The 16,679-nt window shown below is 38.3% G+C and overlaps 2 pseudogenes; both read left to right on the top strand.

Moving 5' to 3' along the window:
• The first annotated feature begins 2,022 nt into the window (after positions 1-2,022).
• LOC102833593 lies at positions 2,023-2,575 on the top strand (annotated as a pseudogene).
• Positions 2,576-12,113: 9,538 nt separating this feature from the next.
• Positions 12,114-12,720, top strand: LOC102821498 (annotated as a pseudogene).
• Positions 12,721-16,679: the final 3,959 nt, after the last annotated feature.

Here is a 16,679-nt window from a genome sequence, read left to right as displayed (position 1 = left end):
CAGGTGGCAACATCGATGGACTCAAGCGTGGCAACAGTAGTGAGGTTGGCCCAGGATTGGGCAGTGTTTCATTCTGCTGTGCATAAGGTCGCTATTATTTTGTACCAACTCTATGGTACCTAACAGCAACAACAACCAGCATCTTCAGTATGAAATGAATCAAACACGCAATCAAGATGCACTGATAATTACTGGTGATTGGAATGCAAAATTTGGAAGACCCCCTAAGAAGATGGATAAGCAGTGGAAGCAGCTTTGGTCTCAAGCCCAATTGTGCGGACAGGCATTTACAGTTGTGCATTAATTAGTCTGCTCAGTATGTAAACAGAAAACATTTCTCTCCATAGCATATAGTGGATTTGAACTGCCAACCCTATGGTTAACAGCCCAAAGTTTAGCTCACTATGCCTCCAGGGTTCCCCCAAATCTTGTTAATAATCCTATCTCTTGAATCAATCCTGTTTACCTTGAGCTGTGGAGAAAAGCTTTGGCAGAGAACTTGAAAGAGAACCTACATGCAAGGCAGCAGGGTAAGCCACATCTGTTTCACTGATCGAAGTACCACTTAGAACGGATTTGGTTGCTATGTAACACACAAACTGGATTTTCAAACTAGGTTGAAGTCCTGCCCCCACCCCAAAATCACACTTTTTTATGTTAGAAAACACTGGCTATGCTAAATTTGGTAGCCATAATTCTGAACCATGTTCCTATAACCAAATGGATTATTTATTCCACATTTTAGGGTGACACACAGAGGCCTGCTAAAAACTGTACACTATTAACAATCCAGTAAGTACCTGTCACATTAAGCAGCAGTGATGGGGAAGGCTCTAGTCAACAGGTTGCACAAGACTCCAAGCATCCACAATCCAAGTTTAAGTGGCCTGATGCAGGAGACAAGGTTATTTGCAAGACTCTGGGGAGCCCTGAAGGTGTCATGTGTTAAGCTTTATAGGCCCTAATTTGGGAGTAATCAACGGCCACCAATTAATTATTTTTGCCTCTTTAACTCCAGGCAGTTAGATTAATAAACACTTTGTCCTTCTGTGGGTTCCCAGCTTTCACTTGCTGTCTTCTCCCGTTTTTGGCTCTTGGCAGTCCAGGCAAGGGTAACTGACACAGCACTGATGACTTCTCCCCAAGCCATACCAGAAAGAACCCAAACACAAAATGGAAACAATTAACCATTTTTATGTTTTTGTTGGTCTTTTAAATTTCAGTTAACAAACACCAATTTAATTTTGATTTGATGCTTTTAAGTAGTCTGGTTTTAACCAGTAACGGAATCCTCAGGCTTTGGATTTTATTGTCTAGCTTTCAAAAATGTCCACAATATTTACAATCCCTTGACCCAAGAACACAGGTCTTGATGCTAAGTAATACCTTTCAGTAGTGCCTCCATTCCACAATGCCATGCTCATCTTACTGAGTGTTTGGAGACACCTGACCCTCAGACCTACTACAAATGATATCAGAGAATCCATAAAGCCTATAAAAGCCAGTTAACTTGCCAGCCATCTCAAAGTGACTGAGATAGTTGAGACCAAGGGCATCAACCTATTTTTAAGGGGAGGAAATGATGTGCCAGGTCTGCTGAGCAGGTTCTGTGCCAGTCTCTCCCCTCTTCCCATGGCATTCCAAGAGAACACTGGAAAACACAAGTTTAGGGCTTTTTAATGTGTCCCGAAATCTCTGAAGCAAAATCCATGATAAACAAAAACAATTTATTTGTAGGGGAAAAAATGGTTTTGTACAAGGGATAAAACTTAATATAAATTCAAATCCTGTCAAAACTACAGGGCAGCTCCCTTTGAAATGTGTTCCAAAGTAGACGATAGGGCTACGGTCTCGGAGTGTCCTCAGAAGGCTCTGTCATAATCCGGTAACAGAATAAGAACTCCAGAGTCCTTGCTTTCATATGGAAGACAGAAAATACAGTGGCAGAAGATCTACTCAAACTTCATCTTCTTTCCTTGTGGCTTGTGATCTCTTCCTCTGCCTTCCTGGAAGCTTCCTTGACCTCCAAATCCTCTCCAGTCTCCTCTGCCATGGCCACCTTGACCTCCAAATCCTCCTCAGCCTCCAACTTGTGCCCCGAAGCCACCTTCCCCCGTAGGCTTGGCACAGTCCAAGGTAACTTTGTTTCCATCAATTTACTCATCCTCTATGACCTCCTTGGCAGCTTTAGCATCTTCCTCACTGTTAAAGTCCATAAACCCAAACCTTTTGAAGGAGCCATTTCACGGTCAGTGACTATCCAGGCATGAACAGAGCCATCAAATGACTCTTTCAGTGTTTCCTTAGTTGTGTCCTCAGACAAACCTTTGACAAACAGTGTTTGGATGGATGGCTTCTTGCATTAGGGGATCCCCTTGATCCTTGCAATTCCAGCCTGATGGCTCTGCCCTCAATTTTTATTTTATCACAATAATTTAAAACGTCTTTAACAGCTTCACATGAAGCAAACCCTCTAGATTTGCCATTTGTGCTCTGAGGCACCTTGATGGCAGTTGCCTTCTCAAATAGTTCCGGGAGAGTTTCTTCTGTTGCACTGTGGGAGAAGTTACTTTAAACCAGTGTTTTTGATTTACTGCTCCAGGTGCTGATCTTCCCACCTCTGTGGTCTTGATTTTGATCTTTCTCCACAGTGTACTACAAGTAAATTCCAAGACTTTTTCCAGGTTTTCAGCAGATTAAAATCCACATAGCAAATTTCCTATTCATACCAATTCTAACAACCATGACAACAAGATAATTTTTAGCAAAAAGGTCACTGAGACCATTTTTAAATTCCAGAGCAGATCTGTTGCAATTCAGGTTTCCAACAAATGTCTTTCTTTGTACCAGTTTCAGGATAGTTTTTTAACTACTGTGGCTATGTAATAGGTTTTCAGATCAGGAAGTCAAAGACCTCCTACTTTGTTGTTCTTCTTTAGTAATATTTTGCTTATCCAGAGTCTCTTTCCTTTCCATATAAATTTAATTATCAGTTTTTCCATCTCTTCAAAGAATTATGTGGGAATCTGGATTGAGACTGCATTATATTTGTAGATCACTTTAGGTATTATTGACATTTTCACAATGTTAAAGTCTTCCTACATTTTCACAGTGTCAAAGTCTGGTGGTGGTGTGCTGTGGAGTCGGTTTCAACTCATACATAGGGTTTCTGAGGCTGTTAATCTTTACAGAGGCAGAAAGCCTCATCTTTCTCCCATGGAACAGCTGGTAGTTTCAAACTGCTGACTGTGAGCTTAGCAGCCCAACTTATAACCACTAAGATACCAGAGCTCCTAGGGCATCGTATATTCTTCCATTTTTAAAATTCTAATTTTTGGTTATTTGTAGTACTGTTTTGTTGTTTTCTTTCTTTTTAAGTTTTTGTTGTGAATTGAGTGAAAGTTTACAAGATCACCTGTTTTACATTAAACAAATAGTATACTTTGTTTCATTAAAATTATTATAATCCCCTCCATGTACCATCAGTTAACAGTATTTCGCTCTATTCATTTAGCTCTTTTATTTTTTAACAAAAAACACTGAGACATTTATAATAATTTAAAGCACCAAAGGGCATGGACATTCTGCAAGCGTGTCTCCTTGGCCACCAGCTCTCAGTCCCTCTCTTTCCATGAATCTACAGTCCTCAGTTGCTCCCTCTCTCCATGTATCCATCTCTGCCTCCATCTCTGGTGCTGTTGCTTCTCTGGATAGGGTCCCACATTCTGCTTGTGCTTTTCTCCTTTGATGATCCTAGGGTCCTCTGTTTCAGGACTGTAAGATTAACTACTCCTCCGTTTTTGTTAACAAAACTTCTACTTTTATGATTGTGACAGTCGCAATTAGTCATGATAACAATTACTCACTACTGAATCATAAGAATCTTATCCCCATCTCTTTTCACCAGACCCATTTAGACAAGATGAAAACTATTCAGTGGGGACACTATCTTCTCCCTGCACACTCTTAAACTAAACTCCCTCTTGAAAACTTGTAAGCCAGTCACTTCTTGCCTTTTTCACCCCCTCAATTTAGGTAGCCAATGTCTAAATTGCCAATCCCTATCTACCTGTATATTGAGGGGATGTCATTGATACTTGATGTGAAGACTCCTTCCCTCTCTGTTAGTATTTTGAGCTACTACATCCATGAGTATAGGTCAAGTTCATCAAATTGTAGCAGTTTGCCCTTGTTTCCTTTACCAAAAATTGGTTTGTTTTTATTTTTTATCTTCCTGTAGTCAAATTCTGAATATCAAGCCATCAAGGCTAGGTAAAATGGGTATTATCTGCAAGTTTGGGTGTTTTTTGAGTCTCCCTTCACTTCATATCAACTGGATGCTTCACTCTCAGTTATAGCCCTCCATGGCTATGTCCTTGTCCCTGGGCTCAATTGTTCCCAGGTCTCACCACACTTTGGACCAATCAGCCCTTCCTCTTCTCTCTCATCTCCAGTTTAACAGGAGTCTATGGGACATGGTTGAACTCAGGCCATTTCTTCATTGTTGCCTTTCCCCTCTTCTACTCACCAGTAGACCAATGTGGTCACCAGTAAGTTTACATGCCTGCTCCTGTGTTTCTTTTGAGTTTAAGTCTTAGAGGGAGGTTTGTCCTGAGGGGACTTGATCGCTTGCCTGGATGGCTTCCTGGTGAACAACTTGCTTATTCTTGTAGTAGCCAATCATACAACCATTTTTGTTTGGGGATTTTCCTGTTGATCTTTCTTTGAAAATGCATTTTCTGTTGCTCTAGCTGTTCCAGGCTGGTCTGCTTGTCCTTTCAAGTGGGAATGTCCCATCTCAGAAGGTTCTGGGGCTTGCTGTTTCCTTTTATATGCATTTTGTTTCTCTGGTTGGTTAGGTTTATTCCACCTTTTGGGTGACTATTGAAAATGGTGTTATTTTTCTGATTTCATTTTCAGAGTTCTCTTTATTAGTGTAAAGGAATCTGACATTTTTTATATTGATCTTGTACCCTGCCATTTGTTAAATCTTTCAATGAGTTCCAATAATTGTCTTCCTTAGTCTTTGGGATTTTTTTATGTTTGGGGTCATATAATCTACAAATAGAGCTTTATTTCTTCTTTGACAGTTTGGATGCCTTACTTTCCCTTTCTTGCAATATAGCTCTGGCCAAGACTTCCAGCACAGTATTTAATAGGAGTGGTGATAAAGGGCATCCTTATCTGATTACTGTTCACAAAGGGAATGATTTCAGTTTCTCTCTGTTGATACTAACATTGACTGTTAGTTTTGTTAGGTATATATATATCATCAATAATGTTAAAGAATTTCCCTTCTATTACAATTTTGTTGAAGTGTTTTTTATCAGGAATGGATTTTTGGTTTTCTCAAATGTCTTTTCTGCATGAACTGATATGATCATGCAGTTTTTTTCCTTTGTTTCATTTATGTGGTGAATTATCTTTAATTTTTTCTAATATTGAACCATCCTTTCATAGTTGGTAGGAATTCTACTTGGTTATCATATATTGATTTTTTGAAATGTTGTTGCATTCCTTTGCTAGGATTTTGTTAAGTATATTCCATGCTTATGAATGATGTTGTTGCTGTTGTTAGGTACCGTCAAGTAGTTTCTGACCCATAGCAACCCTATATCTTTGTTTGGGTATGAGAGTCATGCTCACTTTGTAAAATGTATTCAAGAGTTTTCCATCCTATCAGGGTCTGAGACCGGCTCAGACCACTGTGTGAGTTACTTGAAGGAGAGGCGAGGATTAATTAATCAGATAAGGATCAACAGGCTGATGGCCAGTGGCATAGTTTATTGTAGCAATGTGGTTTATATAGGACTTTTAGCATTAGGTCATAATTATTCTGGCTAGTTACAAGTTTTCCATAGTAACAGGAATAAGAATACCAACTAGGATACCAACCAGGATATGTTTACATAAGTATAAGCATTGTTAAAGCAACACAGAATCACGCGGTTTTAGCTCAATTTAAGTTCCCTTTTCCCAGGAGTGTCCTAGTTACACATAACAATAAGTTTCCATCACTGACATCACCTGAACCAGGTGAAACTTGTCTTCAGGCCAATCATAAGAGCATGAGGGCCATCTCAGCTTTCACCAATAGATGGCACTAGTGCTGGCCTCCAACACCATCCTTTTTTGTGTTCTGGAATACTTTGAGTAGAATTGGTGTCAGTTCTTTGGATGTTTGGTAGAATTCACAAGCAAAACTATCTGGGTCCAGACTTCTTTTATTTTTAACTGTTTATTGTGACTTGAATGAAGATTTACAGACTTGATGATCAGTTTTACATTCAACAAATTCTATGCTTGTTTAATCTCAATGATTGCAATCCTCTCCATGCAACAGCAGTTATCTACTTGCTCCCTGTAGTTCCTACTTCCATTCTACCCACCTTCCCATTGCTTCTCAACTTTGTCCTTAGGTAAATGTCACCCTTTTCAATTTAAATTATTGACAATTCCATGGTGAACATACCTTACTAGTGTTGTTGCCTCTACTATATACCTATCTACTGCTTATCTGAAAATTGAATGACATGCAGACCAGTCCAGAGTAGTTAGAGGAACAGAAGATACTTCCTGAAAGAAAGACCAGCAGGAAAAAGCAAAAACAAAAGTGGCAGTTTGTTTGACTATTACAAGAACAAGCAAACTGTTTGCCAGGAAGGCAACAAAGCAAGCAATCAAGTCCCTTCAGGACAATCCCCCCTTCACGACTGAAACTCAAAAGGAACACACAAGCAGGCAGGTAATCTTGCTAGCAACTACGTTGGTCTACATGTGAGTGGAAGTGGGGGAAAGGCAGTAATGAAGATATGGGCTGAATTCAACCATGTTCCATAGACTCCCATTGGCCTTGAGATGAGAGGGAGAAGAGGAAGGGCTGGTACATCTGAAGTTTGGGGAGACTGGGTAACTCCTGAGCTCCTGGATGAGGACATAGCCACAGAGGGGTAAAGCTGATAGTAAAGTGTCCAATAGATATGAAGTGGGGGGAGATGCACAAGAAAGCCCAAACTTGCAGACAGTACCCATTTGACCTAGTTTCAATGGCTTGATGACCAGAGCTCAAATAAAGGTAGATAAGATAAAGACATTTTATAAAGGAAGCAAGTGTAACTTGTTACAATTTGATGAACTCGACCTATACTTATGGATGTAGTAGCTCAAAATACCAACCAAGAGGGAAGGAATTTTCACATCAAGGATTAAACCTATCCCCTCAGTATACAGTATACAGGGTTGATAAGGATGGGCAACTTAGACACTGGCTACCTCAAATGAGGAGGGGAGGTGTATTAAGGCATGAAGTGGCTGGATTATAAGTGTTCAAGAGGGAGTTTAGTTTCAGAGTGTATGGGGAAAGGTAGAATACCCACTAAATAGTTTTCATCTTGTCTAGATGGGTCTGGTGAAAGGAGATGGGGATAGGATTCCTGTGATTCAATAGTGAGTAATTGTTATCGTGACTAATGTGATTGTCATAACTGTAAAGGTAGAAGTTTTGTAACATAAATGGGGGAGTAGTTAATCTTACATTCCAGGAACAGAGAACCCTAGGACCATCAAGAGAGAAAAGCATGAGCTGAACATGGAACCAGAGAAGCAGCGACACCAGAGACGGAAGCAGAGGTGATGGCACACAGAGATAGAGCAGCTGAGGACTCTAGAGGAAAGCTGTGTGCTGGCGGCCAGGAGGCTGGCTTGCAGAATGTGCCCTTTCATTGTTTAAATGATTATATATTCTGGAGTGTTTTTGTGTACATCAAAACAAACAAACAACCAGAGGGAATAGAAGCAAATACTGTTAAATAATGATGAATAGAGGGCATTGTAATCATTGCAATAAAACAAAATCAGATAGAATGAGTGCAAAACTGAAGATCTCCCATGTAAACTATCACTCAATTCACAATAAGTGCTTTTTGAAACTGTGAATAGAGGTAAATACTGTTAAGTGATGGTACATGGAAAGGATTGCAATCATTGTAATGAAATGGAGTGTTTGATTTGTTGAACATGGGAATAAGGATCTGTCTGTAAACTTTCACTCAATTCACAATAAAAAGTTTTAAAAAGAAAAAGAAAAAATGCGTCATAGGAGTGAGTTCCATAGTGTTGGGTTCCTCCAGTTTCTTTCTGGCCAGTAAGCCTGGTTTTTATTATAATTTTGAATTTTTTTCCACTTTTTCTCCAACTCTTTCTCCAAGCAGTTGGTAGTTGTAGCCAGGCACTATCTAGTTCTTCTGGTATCAGAGTAGTGGAAAACGATATTCCATTAGTCCATTGGATTAACTGATTCCAAGCATCTTCAGTTCTCATTACTCTTTTTCTTTTCTTCCGCACATGGCGACACCAATAGTTGCACCTTAAATGGATGTTTATAAGATTTTAAAATCCCAGTCACTACTCATCAAAGTAGGATGCAGAACGTTATATTTATGAAGTACTTTAGGCCAACTGACCATGATGTCCTCTGAGACTATGGTCTTGAGCCTCCAGGCCCAGCAATTTATTGTTGTAAGATGTTTGATAATATCTAAGAATTTCTCATCATTTTGCCCAATGTATGCTCCATTACATTCATAGGTGTGTTTACAGTAAAGGTAAATACTTGTGTATAAATATCCTCTTTCAAACCTTTTTATATTTGTAGGTATACTCCTACTTTTCCTCCTGTACCTGTTCAGCCTATGTATCTGTCTATGTATCTATCCACAAAGCCGTGTATATAAAACTATATAACTCTGTCTCCTTTAGCCCTTGCATACCTCTCTGTGGGGATCAGACATATTTTTGTTGGGAGTTTTTAATGACTTGATCAATTTCTTCTTTTTTATATAGGCCTGTTCAAATTTTCTATTTTAGTCTGTGTTGGTTTAGGTAGATCATGTGCTTGTAGAAATTTGTCCATTTCTTCTAGAGTTTCAAACTTGTTGGAGTATTCCATTATTATCATTTTTATTTTCATTGATTCTGTTGGAACATCACCCATATAATTTCTTATTTGTTTTGTGTGCATCTTCTCCTTCTTTTCTTTTGTTAGACTTGCCAGTGGTTTGTTGATTGTATTAATCCTTTCAAAGAATCAGTTTTTTGTCTTGTTTGTTCTTTCTATTATTTTCTGTTTTGTTTATGTCTGCTCTAATCTTTATTATTTCTTTTCTTTTTGTGAGAGCAGACTTACTTTGCTGTTCTTTTTCTAATTATTGGGGATGTTTGGTTAATGTATTGATTTTAGTTCTTTCTTCTTTTTGGATGTGCATGTATATATATTGGTATAAATTGCATTCTGAGAACTGATATTGCAGTGTCTTTGGTATGTTGTTTTCATTCTCCTTTGATTCAAGGATTTTTAATTTTTCAGTTGTTAGTTCTTTTTCCTGGTAGATTTTAAACAGTGCACTATTCAATTTCCATGTATTTGAGTTTTTCCTTGGTCTTCCCATTGTTGATATTTAATTTCATAGTGTTGTGAACTGAGAAAATACTGCAGTATTTCAGTGTTTTTAAACATATTAACATTTGCTTATAACATAACATTTGATCTATTCTGGAGAATGTTTCATGTGCACTGGAATAGAATGTGCATTGTGGTAAAGAATGTTTCATTGAGTACTCTATATAAGTCTATGAGGTCAAGTTCATGGACCACTTGTTTTCTGTCTTTGTTGAGTTACTTCCTAGTTGTTCTAGCCTTCATCGAAAGTGGTGCATTGAATCTCCTACTATTATTGTAGAGTTGTTTATTTCTTTCTTCAATTCTATTAGATTTTTATTTATGTATTTTGAGGCTTTTTCATTAGAAGCAGAGATATTTGTTATGGTGCCATCCTCTTGTTCAATTGATCCTTTAATCATGATATAATGTCCTTCTTTGTCTCGTATGCTGGTTTCTGCCTTAAAGTCTACTTTATTAGAAACTAAGGGTGTCACTGCTGCTTGTTTTTTACTTATTTGTGTTGACTTGATATATTTTTCATCCTTTGATTTTTTTAGTTTATTATTATATTTGTGTGTAAGATGTGTCTCTCTATACAGTATATTGAAGGATCCTGTTTTCTTATCCATTCTGCTACTTTCTTAATTGGTACATTTAATCAATCCATTGATATTCAGTATAATTATCAATAGGTATGAATTGATTGCTGTCATTTTGTTGTGTGTGTGCCTGTAGCATTTTTTGTTGTTGTTACTTTGGTGGTGCTGCTGGTTTATTTATTACACATAATTTTATATGCTGAGTTCATTTTGTCAGTTCATTTGCTTCATTGTTGTTGTTATACTGTTCACTAAATCATTATAGTTTTCCACTTTTTGTCTTAATGTGAAGATATATTAATTTTATTTGAAGTTACCATGTAATTAATTATAAATTGTTACCTTCATTTTCCTATTTTCAGTCCTGCAGGTTTGTTTTACTGTGAATAGTTCTATAAATGGATTGAATTTGGGATGGTGTTGTCATGTATGATAATCTCAGATTGTGGTCTACTGCTGTTGGATTTCAGTCCAAAGAACTCCCTTAAGCATTTTTTGCAAAATTGGTCTGATTATTGAAAATTTCTTTAATTTCTGTTTATCTGGAAATATTCTAATTTTGCTATCATACTTGAGGGAAAACTTTGCTGTGCGTATGATTCTTGATTATTAATTGTGGCTCAGATTTTTGTATATGTCTTCTCATTGTTTTCTTGCCTGTATGGTTTCTGCAAAAAAAAAAAAAAAAAAAAAAAAATCAGAGCTGAACCTTGTTGGTTTTCCTTTGTAGATAACTTTTTTTCGAGCTGGCATCAAAATTCCTTGCTGTCTTATTTTGGAAAGTTTGAATATAATATATCTTGGTGATTTCCTTTTTGGATCTATCAGTTTTGGGGTTCTCTCAATTTCTTGAATGCTTATCTTCTCATTTTTCATGATGTTAGGGAAGTTTTCTTCCAACATTGTTTGACAATATTTTCTGTTTTTCTTTGTCTCTTTCTTTTCTGGAAAAGATTGCCCATTAGTTATTCTTCTTTACAGTGTCCCAAATAAATCTTATGCTTTCTTCTTCTTCTTCTTCTTCTTCTTCTTCTTCTTCTTCTTCTTCTTCTTCTTCTTCTTCTTTCCTTCTTTTTTTTTGGGGGGCGAGGGGGATTTTTCTCCTATCCTATGACTGTTGATAGGTTTATATTCAAGGTCACTAATTTGAGATTCTATTGCTTTAACTCTACTCTATTGCCCTTTCAATGCATTATTCATTTCTGAAATTTTAGTATTGATTTTCTGCATTTCTATATGCAGGCTTTGTATTGTCTCCAATATTTCATGTATTTTGTTAGTTTATTCCTGTAGTGTTTTCCTGAGTTCTTTCTTGCTTTCCTTGAGTTTTCTGTCAATCTGTTGAAAGTATCTAAACATTGTTCTTTTTATTTCTTTTTCAGTTAGTTCCAGTGCCTTTTCTTTTTCCCAAATATTTTCTGGCTCTGAATTTTGGTCACTTGTATGAGCCACTCTCTCTTGTTTCCTTGTGTGAAGAGAAACTTTCTATTCCCTCTGAGACATTGTAATGTCATTGTATTTGTATTTAATTGATGACTGCATGCTGATATGTTTTTAGGCACTAACCTCCTTGTAAGTGTGATTAGAGAATGGAAGCATGTGCACAGTTCTCCATTCATTCTCCAAACTGATCTCATTTCATACAGATCAGTTTAGGATGAGTTTAACTGATGTTGGTTGTTGTTTTTGATCAGGTGTATAGCAACTGGTATTGGCTATTGCCCATGGATAGGGCTACAGAGGATACAGTTATAGATGGGCTATAGGGCCACAGTTACTGCCCCTCATTGGGTTAGTCAAGTAGAGAAATGGTACACAAACAAAAGAAAACAAATAAATAAGCAAGACTTCCACTCCAGGTGGCGGTGGTGACAGAAGTGGGAATATGGGCAGAGTCTTGGCCATAAAACCTGAGGTGGCAACAGTGGTAGTATTAGAAGCTTAGAAAGTGCAGAAGAGTCCACTGGAACTGGAACTTTGACTTCTCTGCCCTTGTCTTTCTTTGCTTCTTCTCAGCGGGAGCTCTCACGACATGCCTGGCCCAGAGCCCCCAGCGGAGTGGCCGCGTTTGAAGGATGACCTCTAGGAAAAAAGTGTTGCTGAAAGTTATCATCCTGGGAGATTCTGGAGTTGATAAGACTTCACTTATGAACCATTATGTGAACAAGAAATTCAGCAATCAGTGCAAAACCACAATAGGAGCAGACTTTCTGACAAAGGAGGTGATGGTGGGTGACAGACTAGTTACAATGCAAATCTGGGACACAGCAACAGGAATGGTTCCAGTCTCTTGGTATGGCCTTTTATAGAGGCACAGACTGCTGGTTGTGTTCTGATATTTGATGTGACTGCCCTTGATAGTTTGAGAGATAAGTTTCTAATCCAGGCCAGACCCCAGGATCCTTAAAACTTCTCCTTGTTGTGTTGGGAAACAAGACTGACCTCAAAAACAGACAGGTGGCCACAAAGCGATCACAGGCCTGGTGCTACAGCAAAAATAATATTCCCTACTTCAAAACTAGTGCCAAGGAAGCCATCAATGTGGAGCAGTCATTCCAGACAATTGTATGGAATGTACTTAAACATGAAACAGAGGTACAGCTGTATAATGAATTCCTTGAACCCATCAAACTGGATAAGAATGACTGGGCCAAGGCCTCAGTGGAAAGCTGCAGTTGCTGAAAGGGCAGAGAGAGTAAAGCAGAGTCCTTCACAAACCAAGAACACAAGCCCATTGCCTCTTCCAAACAAAACATAAATTGATCTCTCATATCCAGCTGCCAAAAGAATCCCCACCAAACACAGTCACCCACACACACAACACACAGATCTGACACAAGCATACAAATGCAAGTCCACACTTGTGACACAGCTCCATGGAGTCTGCTGCCGTACACACAAGCCCTTGTTTGTGGCAGTAGGACAGACCAGCTGTAGACATGATTCTGGCAAGGAGTCAGCATTGAAAGCTTATTCTTTTTGTCTACTGGAGAGAGAGAAAGAGCATGCACGAGCTGTTTACTGTTGATTTGTGTCTAATTAGTTACTTGATTTTTAAAAATTTCTGCGGTCCTTTTTTCCCCACCTCACCCTCCCTCATTGTGAAGGTTACTCCTTGGGAAGGCTGGTGCCCACGTCTCATTACAGGCTCACACCCAGTCTGATAAGGCTGAGTTTTGTATGTATCAGTTGATGCTTGTTACTTTGAACTAATCAGATTTTTTTACACTATCCATATATTATGTAATGCTTCTTAGTAAAGAATCTTATGTTGTTGTTGTTTTTTAGGTGTCATCTAGTCGGTACCGACTCATAGAGACCCTATGCACATCAGAATGAAACACTGCCCGATCCTGGGGCAACCTCACTACTGTTGCCACGCTTGAGTCCATTGATGCTGCCACCTGGCCAATCCATGTCGTTGGGGGTTTTCCTCTTTTTCTCTGACCCTCCACCTTACCAAACATGATATCCTTCTCCAGAGACTGGTTGCCCCTAACAATATGTCTGAAGTATGAGAGATGAAGTTAGGCCATCTTGGCCTCCAAGGAGCACTCTGGCTGTACTACTTTCAAAGCTGATCTGTTTGTTCTTTTGGCAGCCTATGGTACTTCCAACATTCTCCTCCAACACCATAACTCAAAAGGATCAACTCTTCTATGGTCTTCCTTATTTACTGTCCAGCTTTCGCATGCATATGAGGTTATTGAAAATATCATGGCTTGGGTCAGACGCACCTTAGTCCTCAAGGTGACATCTTTCTTCTTCAACAATTTAAAAAGGTCTTGTGCAGCAGATTTGCCTAATGCCAGAATCTTATAGCACATGTTAATATACACAACCAACTAAAAATGTATAAATTAGTGTAAGAAATTCTTGGATTGTGTGTTTAAGTCTTGTAATGCAGGAGTATAAGACAGAGGGTTTTACCTTGTCTGTATTGCAGAGAGTTTGCAACTGAGAATTCAAAAATCAAGCTAGAGGCAGTATTCTGTACAGTAGGCACAAGAAATATATACGCCTTTTATCAAAGACTAAGAGCCAAAACACTTTTCATCTCTCTAGGGGGAAATTGTCTTGTTCCCTTCTGTGTCTAAATTTACTAAAAGGTTGATTTGCATAATACAGTGATATTTGCAATGGAGAAAATGGCTCTTGTTTCAAATATTAAAAATCTCATTTCCTCCTTTATTTTCCCACCTGTGCCACACTTCAAAACTCCCTTGGTTAGATCAAGATCCTGCTATAAGAGGGAAAGGGAAATCCTAAAAGATCTGTCCTAGTGATTTTACTTTGTTCTAGAAGGTGGTCCTTTTGGGATTGTGGTATCCTTAGGTTAGCAAACCTTTTTCTCCTTTCCCCCACTCAACTCTCCAATATCGCCCATCATTACTCAACATTTTTCTATGATATGGAACCCTGGCAATCTGCTTCCTCCATAGGACATACCCATGAATTGTAGCTTGCTTAATGGAGCACTTTCCTTTTCTCCAGAGTTCTTGCATTCTAGGGTGTAGGTTGAGTTCTTCTGTAAAGAGACGAACGTGATGCCAATAAAAATTAACAAGAACAATAAATAAATAAATAAACAAGCAAACAACAGCAGAAGGGGGAAATGATAAAGGAGAAAAAAGTAAAAAGCAAACAGGCTCCCGCTAGATAAAGAATACAATAACCAAGAAGAGAAAATAATAGAGAGAAAATTAAGAAAGAAAAATTAAAAGAAAGAAAAGCACAAAATTCAATTAGGGTAAGAGATGAAGAAACAGACCAGAAAATAGTAAAGAAAACTCAAGAGCAAAAAGGGAAAAATGATAGAAGTGGGGAGAAAGAGATTGCAGAGCAATATGGTAGTTCTATGTACAACTTGTTCAGGAAGTTCCACACTGTTTTATACAATGGTTGCACCAGTTCCACCATTTAAGAGTCCCACCAGCAGTGTGTGAGTGTTCCAGTCTCTCCACACCCTCCCCACACCCTCCCCAGCATTTGTTGTTCTCTGTTTCCTTGAACTTTGCCATCAATGCTGGAGTAGAACAATATCTCATAGCTGTTTTCATACCCAATGATTGCCAGCATTTCTTCATGTTTGTTGGCTGCCTGAATATCTTCTTTTGTGCAGTGCCCGTTAATGTCCTCTGCTCATTTTAAATTAGAATATTGGTCTTTTTTCTTATTGTGGTGCTGAAGCTTTTATAAATTCAAGAGATTAACAATCCCTTGTTTGATGTCATTGCCAAAATTTTTTCCCAGTCTGTGAAAGCTCTTTTTACCTTTTTGGTGAAATCTTTTGATGCATGTTGTTGTTATGTACCGTGGAGTCGGTTCTGACTCATAGCAACCCTGTACAGGGTTTCTGAGGCTGTAAATCTTTACGGGAGCAGAAAGCCTCATCTTTCTCCTGCAGAACAGTAAGTAGTTTCGAACTGTTGGCCTTGTGGTTTGCAGCCCAATTTGTAACCACTATGCTACCAGAGCTCCTTTGATGCATGGAAGTGTAAAATTTAAAAGGTCTCAGTCATCTAGTTTAGGGTAAATGGTACTCTTTTGATCTTGAATGATTGCGCATTCTTTGATGTGCATACTTCACTTGTATTTGTCTCCACCATCTATTACTTGGCTGAAAATTTAACCATGGTGTTGGGTTCAGTTCCAGAACTGAATAGTAACTAAGGTCATAGTCTCAGGCTTCCAACAGTCTGTGACCAGTAAGCCTCTTTTAATATATGTATGTTTTATGATATTAAGATTTGTTCCACATTTTCCCCACACTATTGGGAACTACTATGTGGAAATCATCAGACAATATCTATGAAAACCCATGGAACTAAAGTTTTACCACAGGTAATGCAGAAATGGATGCAACCATACATTGGCAGAGTACTTCCAGAGTTTCAAGCTGGATTCAGAAGAGGATGTGGAACAAGGGATATCGTTGCTGACATCAGATGGATCTAGACTGAAAGCAGAGAATACCAGAAATATGTTTACCTGTGCTTTATTGACTATGCAAAAACTTTCAATTGTGTGTATCATGAAAAACTATGGACAACATTGCAAAGTATGAGTATTCCAGAAAACTTAATTGTGCTCATGAGGAATACCAAGAGGCAGTTTTTTTTTGTTTTGTTTTTTTAACAGAACATGGGAACACTCAATGGTTTAAAATTAAGAAAGGTGTACGACAGGGTTGTATTCTGTCATCATACTTATTCAACCTGTATACAGAGCAAATAATCCAAGAAGCTGAGTTCTATGAAGAAAAACGTGGCATCAGGATTGGAGAATGACTCATAAACAACCTGTGATATGCAGAAGATACAACCTTGCTTGCTGAAAGTGAAGAAGACTTAAAATACTTACTGATGAAGATAAAAAACCACAGCTTTCAGCATAGATTGCATCTTAATATAAAGAAAACAAAATCCTCACCACTCGACCAATAAACAACATTCTTATCAATGGAGAAAAGATTGAAGTTGTCAAGGACTTCATTTTTCTTGGATCAACCATCAACACTCATAGAAGCAGCAGTCAAGAAATCAAATGATGTATTGCATTAGACAAATCTGTGGCACAAAACCTTTTTAAAGTGTTGAAGAACAAAAATGTCAGTTTGAAGATTAAGGCACACCTGACCC

Source organism: Chrysochloris asiatica, unplaced genomic scaffold, assembly GCF_000296735.1.
Source record: "Chrysochloris asiatica unplaced genomic scaffold, ChrAsi1.0 scaffold00239, whole genome shotgun sequence".
In the NCBI taxonomy this organism is placed as follows: Eukaryota; Metazoa; Chordata; class Mammalia; order Afrosoricida; family Chrysochloridae; genus Chrysochloris; species Chrysochloris asiatica.
The sequence above is the reverse complement of the archived record's forward strand: the minus strand, read 5'-3'. Positions and strand labels throughout refer to the sequence as shown.